Below are 9,342 nucleotides of genomic sequence, written 5' to 3'. Positions count from 1 at the left end.
TGATCCGATCCGGCTGAATCCGAGATATACAACGCCTGCAGTATATACAAGCCTACATTCGAAATTTCAGCTCTGTAGCTCCAACGGTCTAGGAGGAGTTTGCGTTGATCAAGACGGACGGACATGGCTATATAAACTCGTCTCGTCGTGCTGATCAAGAATATATATACTTTATATGGTCGGAAATGCTTCCTTCTATGCGTTGCACACTTCTGACCAAAATTAATATACCCTTTTTCCAAGGGTATAAAAAAAAAAACCCACACACATGAAGTTGTATTTCTTTCTTCACCTCACGCTTATTTCTCCCTCTCTCTATTTGCATCTTTGCATATGAAAATCATTTGGTAAATGTTTTGATAATGACTACAAAGCAAAAATTTGTTGCCTTGTTAAGCCTGCGAGTGAGTTTCGAGTTCGAGTTCATTTATTTGGTTCACTTAACTAATCCTTTTTTGGAATAGTTTTCAGTTTTTAATCAGCTTTACGCTTATCGTCAGTTTCTCTTCTCTGCCTTCCCCTCATCACTTGCCCTTCTTTTATGCCACTTTCCCTTTCTCTGTATTTATATCTCTTTGTCTGTTCATTTCACTTTATTGAAATCAGCTTGAAAGGCTTATGAAACTATTCCAAAGGAAATGAGATTTAGGCTCAAGGATTTATTCTCAAATTCAACTGTGCTTGTAATTCAAAAAGCTAGCAAAAATCATGTCAGTTTAATAAGAATTGTTGAAACTGTAAAAGGATATTAAGGACCTTATTCACAAGTTTAGTTGGCTGCTAGTTTGACACTCATTTAGTCATGTGTTCTGTTTTACTAAGCTAAATTTGGGGGAAGTATTTGATAATACTTCTTTTTAATTATGGAAGTAGTTGGGATATAGGAAGAGTACTACAGTAGAATCCGGCTATAACGACGCTTAAGGGACCAACGTTATATTCGGAAGACGCACTAACCGGAGGCCCTTTCATAAAGGTTTGTATTGGGACGAAACTCATCGAACTTTAGTCGCTATAACCGGTCGGACGTTATAAGCGTAATCGTTATAACCGGATTCTACTGTAGAGAATTCTACTATATGTATGTCTATATCTGAAGTCTGATAGGCTTACAGCTAGTTAACTTTTGTCTTAGACACAGTATTTACCTAATACCAAAATCATTATTTTCACTTATATTCATTCAATGCTTTTCAAGTGGTCTCTCTGTTTGGACTCTTTTTAACCACCCAACATAAGATGGAGTAAGTCTCTATCACTTGAACGGGAGGCTTCTATCTCCTACAGATAATCTTAAGGCATATTTCATTAAATTTCAATTTTAATGAAGATTGCAGCAAATGCAAAAGTTATTTTTGGCAAATTTAAGATTTAACCGACCTTCCATTGGTTTATTACGACTTAGCCCATCATGATCGTGTGGCGTTCCTTTCGTTATTGCACTCACATGACCCACATTGGACTATGTGTGTGTGTGATGGTGGTGAGGGGAACCCAGGCTAGTCAGCGGCTTTTCCTAGTGCTTTTGCTTACGATTGATATCTTTGCATTTGGATCATATATCACCCTAGTTCACTATCATCATCAAACAGAAATCACGGCCCGAAATACCCTTCAATTGATATTGTGACTAGAGTTTTATTGGCCCTGATTAATATTAGCAGTCTCTTCCTCCCTCTCACTCCCTCTCGGGCTCTTTCTCGCTCTCTAATCTCGGGCTCTTTCTCGCTCTCTAATCACATGATAAGCATTTTCCATAATTCTCAATTGTTACGTGTGTGTGTGTGTGGGTGAAGACCTAGTGTCCATCTTGGTAGAGGTAGCCATAGAACATTACAAATACGCGATAGGAAAATCAATTTAATAATACCCCCGAACCCCAAAGTCGGCATAAGACAACGCGTCAACCCATTTTATTTACAATTAGGTGTCTGTCCCATACCACCCCATCCCACACCTCGCCTTTCTGTGTCTGTGTGTGTGTGTATGAGTGTGTTTCGAGCAGCTTAAGTGATTTGGGGCGCCTCCTTAGCTGATAGCAAATACCAACCAACCGACCAGCCGACTCATAGAGACATTATCTATTCTATGTCCATGAGCAGAAGCTCACGTATTTGGGTGACGAGCAGAGTAAAGCTAGCAGGAGCAGGCGGTGGAGAGTGACAGAGAGAGAGTATTGGTGGACTAGTGTAGAATAGAGCAGAAAGCCATATCTTTTTTTGAGCATTTAATTCATCGGTAGCCGTAATATTGGGGCCCCGAGTGAATTGGAAATATCTATCTGTATCTGTATATACCACGAACACGAATTCTATTTCTGCAGTCTGTTTCATTATTTGTTAAATTTTAATCGCATAAGCTGCTATGTCGTTGCCTATCGGAGGGAGACTATCTACCTATCTATCTATCTCTCTATATAGAAGAAGCGCGGACAGTGCGGACAGCACGGAGTGGCAAAGTAGCAAAGCGTCAGTTAATATCAGTTGGTTTTGGATGGCGGGGAGGGGCGGTTTCGAAAGGGGTTTTCTATCTGTTATATATGCAATATCTATCTAGCTGTTGCCATATGATATCTATCTATCTGTTACCTATCCATTTATGGCTAAGTAAATCCCAGCACTTGAGGGCTCTTACCCGACTCGACTTTATTGCTGGCGTGATTTTTATGACGACCGCTTAGTCTGTGTCACCATTGAACTGAAGGTCTTTTCAGTCCAACAGGGCTTATAACATTGTTGCAAAACAACCAAATGGAAGATAAAATAAACTAAAAGAATTTTCGAAAGTCTCAACTGTTATTTATGGCCTTAGCTTAAGTTTTGTCTTGGCAGAAATCGTTTTAGAAGTTCAAGGAGTTAAATCTCTAGGGCTCTTGTTATAAACTGAGTTAACCATCTGTAACAATAGAAAAAGAAAGTCTCCAAAATATCATTAATAACTATATAATACATTCCCAACCTGTCACTCTTTTTGACCCTCTTGTAATGCTTTTCCATGTGTCTTTTCCTTTGTATCTTTGTAGGTAACGCTCTCACAGATTTGTCGCAGTTCGCATCAGAATACATATGCCATGCCCGGTGGGGATATATCGGATGATTTGCGTCGCAAATTCGATCAATGGTGGTCAAATCAACTCTCTCCCCAGGCCACGGCCATGACCCCCAAAATGTTTCCCTTCATGACAGCGACGTCTGCTGTGCCGGTGGGGGCAGGACCCAATGAATTGGTCGATTTTCCTGTGGGAGTGGGCACTGCACCAATAACTGCGGCTGCCGCAGCAGCAGCTCATGCCGGTTCCATGGGCAGCCGAGAGAGTTTGTTGCTGGCCAATGAGGCAGTGGCCGCTGCCCATCATCCCAGTGCTGGACAGGGTGGGTCTGGGGGTGTGGCTGCTGGTCCCGGTCATCATTCTGGCATGCTTGTACATCCATCTATGCATCCGGCCATGCATCCTTCGATACATCATCATCATCATCATGGAGGTTCACATGCTCCGCCTCAGTATGCCAATCAGAAGACTCGCATGCGAACCAGTTTCGATCCGGAAATGGAGTTGCCCAAATTGCAGAAATGGTTCCAAGAGAATCCCCATCCTTCACGCCAGTAGATTCAGAATCATGTGGTGCAATTGAATGCCTTGGAGTCGCGTCGAGCAAGCCTTTGGATGTCAATAATGTGGTCTACTGGTTTAAGAATGCTCGCGCAGCCCAGAAACGGGCCGAGATGAGGGGCAATGTGACCACCACAATGAGTGCCCTGGGACACGCGGCCATGAATGGTTATCTGAGTCAGCATCATGGAGCCCAATTGGGGCACAACTCCAGCTCGAGTGCTGGCAGCCAGCCCAGCATGAGCATGGGCAATCTGTCGGGCATGTCGCATGATTATCTCAAGAGTCCCATGAGCTTGAAATCAGAAGATATTGATACCATGTCCCAGCATTCCGATGATATGGATGAGGAGGTGCCTGTGAGTCGGTCAAATACTCTACAATTGCCGCTCTCCCTGACCACCCACGAGAGGAATCGGAATTTCCCGCTCATGGATGGCGATGAGAAGCACGATGACGATGAGGCCACAGCACCCATCGATGTGATCAATGGCAATGTGCATGAGGACGAACGCCAACAGCAACAGCAGCAGGAGAAATCCAATGATGAGCACAAGGATGACATTTCCAAGGAGCATACGGAAGGTGGACATAACGAGCAGGATCATGAGCAATTACCCGATGATTCGGCTCTCAATCACAACAATAATGAGAATGAGTTGACCACCCCGAAATACCACCCCCGTATGCAACCGAATGCTCTTACCGGGGCCGGGCTCAATGGCTCGAGCATCTCGAATGAGGAGCGACGCAAAAGGAATCGCACTTTTATTGATCCGGTCACCGAAGCGCCCAAATTGGAGCAATGGTTTGCCATGAACACGCATCCGTCGCACAATTTGATACTCAAATACACCGAGGACTTGAACACCATTGTAGTATACTTTTAGGGATAAGATTAGGGCACATACTTTTAGGGATAGATTATAAGTAATTAGAACTTAAGCATAATGTCTAGCTTTAAGTACCGTTAAGGACACTAGCCATAAGACCAATGTAAACGTTCTCCTATAAATACCGGGCTTGCGGCCCCAATAAATCACTTCAAGTCAAACCTTGCCTTCGCCTATTTCATGGCGATCCTGCCTACTATCGGCAACAAATAAAATAAAGGCAAAATAAAATAAATCCTTGCCATACAAAAAAGGCAAAAGTAAAAAAAAAAAAAGAAAAAACACAAAAAGGATTAGCTGAAGTATCAATGCCAAAGGACAACGAAGCGCTACAAAAGGCGTTGGAGGACTGCCCGCTGGACGGACCACGGCCGCTGACTATTGAGGAATACCGAGCCAGGCAACCTGCAGTACGAGCGGAGCTGGCAAGAAGGAGGCGAGAGGAGGACGCGCTGACGGCAATCCCCCTTGTCCTAAGGCCAAAGCGCCGAGGCGGCCACCTGGTCCGCTTTAGGAAGCAACGTGCGGCCCTACTGGCCCAAATCAACAACGATCCGCCACCACCCTGGGCGGAAGCATGCAAGCTGTGGAATAAAGTAGACGAGGAAAAGGTGCACCAGAGGACCAAACAGGCGAGACAACAACAGTCACAGAGTCAGATGCAGCAACCAGCAACAGCAGCAGATGCAGAAACAACATAAAAACTTTAACAAAAAACAAAAAGTGTGCTATATGAAGGCACCTTTGTGGCAAGAGGCGATTTTTGCGCTGCCACTATAAATAATTAATTAATTTAATAATTACTAACAAAATAGAGAAAAAATAAAATGAAAAAAAAATAATAATATATTGTCCGAAAAATTTTTTTTTGAATAAGTCTATTATTGCCAAAAATACCCTAGAAAAAAAAAAAAAAGAAGAAAGCAAGGAAAAAATACATATATACACATATATACATATACATACATATGCATAATTGAAAAATACACAAAAGAAAAAAAAAACATATATTTATACAATTAAATATAAAATTCCAATCAGCCGTATATACCCCAACATACCCTAACAAAGAGCACATGTCAACCATGTGCACTCAAAATTGCACAAACAACATAAGCACAGTTGTAAAGCTCGCCACGATCAAAGCGAGCTTCTAAAAAAAAAAAGCTCAAGAAAATTTCACAAAGCTTGCAAGCACACATAAAGCTTTCTGATCGCAGCAAGCTCCACAATATCAAAACTGCCCAATAACGAAGTCTAAATACCCTATAAGAAAAATTACAAAATTTTTTTTGGAAATAATTAAATATTATAAAATAGAATTATAAACAATTTGAAAAAAAAAAAACAATAACAAAAAAAATATAGGAGAATCAGAAAATGAAATAATTAAAAGAAGAAAATTATTTTAACGTAATTTCAATGGACCAGAACATAGAAATATTGAAAGAAAAATTTCAGAAAGCATACAAGTGCCTAAATAAAACAATTTATATACACCCTCAAACCATAAACAAGCACCTTGAAACTATCTTCGACAGTTATAATAGAATAAAGAGTAGCAGTACAGACATATGCAATGAATCTAGCAGTAAAAGCTTTACTGAGCTAATATATAGTTTAAATAAACAACTAATAAGTATAGCAACAAAACATAATATAAAATTCACAATACCGGTAGATTCGAATCTAGAAGCAACTTTTGAACCTCTAATAGCAAAAGACACAGAAGAACCAGCTGTAAAAGATAACCCAGGAGACATTCAAGATACATCAGGTGTAAAAGATAACCCAGAAAACATTCAAGATAATACAAAACCAAAGATGGTGCAAACAAAGATTGAATTTCTTAATACAGCCTCTAAGCTGATTCAAGAGTATGATGGTGGAGTAGAAACAATTCAAAGTTTCATAGATTCACTGGAATTAATCAACGAAATAAAAGCAGAACATGAAGAAACAGCTATTAAAGTCATAAAAACAAAACTAAAAGGGGACGTTAGATTACTAGTTACTAATGAAAACACTATAAATGGTATAATCCAAACATTAAAGAAAGAAATTAAGGGTGAAACAGTTCAGGTAGCAGAGGCAAGATTAATGAATTTAAAACAAAATGGCAAGAACGCAAATTCATTTATGTCAGAAATAGAAAATCTTACTAAATCATTGAAACGCGCATTCATAACAGACAACGTAAACCCTGAAACAGCAAAGAAATATGCCACTCAAACAGCAGTGAAATCAATCATAAAGAACTGCGATAACGAAAAGGTCAGAACAATAATAGAAGCAGGCAATTTTACTGAAATTAATGATGTTATAGCTAAATTTGTAAATACATCTACAAATATAGAACAAGATCACAGCGTGTTTTATACTAAAAGAAACAATTACACAAATAAGAACTCGTACAATAATAATAGAAATTATAATAATAATTACCAAAATAGAAACCCAAATGATAATACTAACTATAACAATACTAGGAATTACAGTAACTATAGTAATAATTATAATCGAAGAAATTATAACAATAGATATACCAAAACTAATTATCCTCCTAAAACACAACAAAATAATAATGTTAGATTTACAAATATAGAAGAAAATTCGGAAAACTCCGAAAGTCCTCTGGTGTAAAAAATCGAACAAATAAAATATATAATTTAAATTGCAACCTTAATAGCTACATAACTTTAAACTTTGACGATGTAGGGACAATAAAATTACTATTAGACACAGGAGCTGATGTATCACTAATAAAACAAGAAATATTAAGAAAAGACAATACAGTTAACATACAAAAACGGACAAAACTTAGTGGAATAGGCAAAGACGTCCTATTTACAATAGGCGAAACCAAACTAAAGGTCAGCAACCTCTCAACGGTACACACCTTCCAAGTAATAGAAAATGATTTCCCCATCCCATGTGACGGAATCTTGGGGCTTGACTTTATAAAAAAATTCAATTGCACACTCAATTATTCCACCAACAAATTGATAATAGATCCATATAAATCAAGATATAAAATTATAATCAATATAGGGATCAGTCAAAACACACATGTATTCCATATCCCATCTAGAACACTATTGCTTCCAAGACTAACCCATATGTCCGCATATTAAATACTAACAACACAGACGTGCAAATTGCAAATATAAACCTATTAAATGAAAAACTGTCCGATTATGAAATCTTAAAAATAGACAAACAACATGATTCAAAACATAAATCCACAATAATGAACAAACTAGCACCCCATTTTCCCGATTTCGTAAAAGAACCTCTACATAAATTATGCTCAGAATTTAATGATGTATTCGCAATAGAATCTGAACAAATATCGTCCAACAATTTCTATAAACAAAAATTAAGACTCAAAGACACAACACCAGTCTACACCAAAAACTACAGGATAGCACACAGTCAAAAAACCGAAATCAATAAACAAGTGGACAAATTGATCAATGATGATATTATTGAACCATCAATGTCTGAGTTCAATAGTCCGATTTTATTGGTTCCTAAAAAAGCGCTACCTGGCAGTAAAGAAAAACGGTGGAGATTGGTAGTTGACTATAGAAAAATTAACAAACAACTAGTAGCGGATACATTCCCACTACCCAGAATGGACGATATCCTTGACCAGCTAGGACGCGCTAAATACTTCTCTTGTTTAGACTTAATGTCAGGATTTCATCAAGTAGAATTAGAAGAAAAATCTCGGGACATAACATCATTTTCCACAGATAAGGGCTCATTCAGATTCAAGCGATTACCATACGGATTAAAAATTGCACCAAACTCGTTTCAAAGAATGATGTCCCTTGCATTCACGGGTCTATCACCATCCCAAACATTCCTTTATATGGATGATCTAATTGTAATTGGTTGCTCTGAAAGTCACATGATCAGAAACTTAAGGGATGTTTTTGAAACTTGCCGAAAATATAACCTAAAATTGCACCCAGACAAATGCTCCTTCTTCAGACATGAAGTTACTTTTCTAGGACACAAATGCACAAATAAAGGAATTTTACCAGACGAAAGCAAGTTCAAAACGATTCAAGATTACCCGACTCCCAAAAATGGCGACGAAGCCAAAAGATTTGTAGCATTCTGTAATTACTACCGTAGATTCATTCCAAACTTTGCATACCATGCACAATTTATCAATAGATTATATAGGAAAAATGTAGAATTTATCTGGGATGCAAACTGTCAAGCAGCTTTTGAATACTTAAAAAACAAATTATTAAGCACACAAATACTTCAATATCCAGATTTTAATAAAAAATTCTGTATCACAACTGATGCAAGCAAGATCGCATGTGGAGCCGTCCTCAGCCAAGAATTTGATGGACTCCAATTACCCATATCATATGCATCTAAAGCATTTACAAAAGGCGAAAGCAATAAGTCAACAATAGAGCAAGAATTAACAGCAATACATTGGGCAATTCAATATTTCAAACCATACATATACGGGAAAAATTCCTAATCAGAACTGACCATCAGCCATTAACATACCTATTTTCTCTAAAAAACCCATCGTCAAAGCTTACTAGAATAAGGCTAGATTTAGAAGAGTTCGATTTTACTATAGAATACATCAGGGGACAAGAAAATTTCGCAGCGGATGCTCTCTCCAGAATTGAATTTGAAAATATAAAAAACATAGAAACTAATAAAATACTTAAAGTAGCAACAAGATCAGAAACAAAAAAATTAGTACATAAGGAAAACAAAATTAACAATAGCAGAATAGAAACACCAAGAATATATGAAATAATAAATCCTAGCGAAGCCAAAAAATACGCGCAAATTAAA

Source organism: Drosophila willistoni, unplaced genomic scaffold (assembly GCF_018902025.1).
Source record: "Drosophila willistoni isolate 14030-0811.24 unplaced genomic scaffold, UCI_dwil_1.1 Seg738, whole genome shotgun sequence".
In the NCBI taxonomy this organism is placed as follows: Eukaryota; Metazoa; Arthropoda; class Insecta; order Diptera; family Drosophilidae; genus Drosophila; species Drosophila willistoni.
Note: the sequence above shows the minus strand (reverse complement) of the source record.